Here is a 468-nt window from a genome sequence, read left to right as displayed (position 1 = left end):
AGACGCATACTTGTTATCGAGCTGTAGATCAGTAGTGAGATAAATGCAATATTTCACTGAAACAGAGAGACTTGTCGGTGGCCGAGTAAAACAGGGAATGAAAAACAGCAAGTTCTGTCGGGGTAGCGATGTCAGGCCATCGACGTCATCACAGATGTCGTTAATGTCAAGCAACTTAAGCTCTTATTCTCGGGTACTGTAAAAATGGATTCATATGCCGGATATCTGATCCGATACTACCAGTACTGGAACATTTGGTATTGTATGGAGGACTCTCTTGGAGGTGCAGGTACCCAATACATATTATAAAAAAGCTGTGAACTACATGCATACTTATGACAGCGTATGCTTAATTGTGTTACCGTACTGGCATAACACTTAGAATTCTTACCACGGCCTTCATCGGGGCATATGCTGCTGCTTTCTGCCATATCCTTTAAGGTATTTGTCATACATTATTCCAAATCC

This window comes from Phytophthora parasitica (assembly GCF_000247585.1).
Source record: "Phytophthora parasitica INRA-310 unplaced genomic scaffold supercont2.166, whole genome shotgun sequence".
In the NCBI taxonomy this organism is placed as follows: domain Eukaryota; phylum Oomycota; class Peronosporomycetes; order Peronosporales; family Peronosporaceae; genus Phytophthora; species Phytophthora nicotianae.
Note: the sequence above shows the minus strand (reverse complement) of the source record.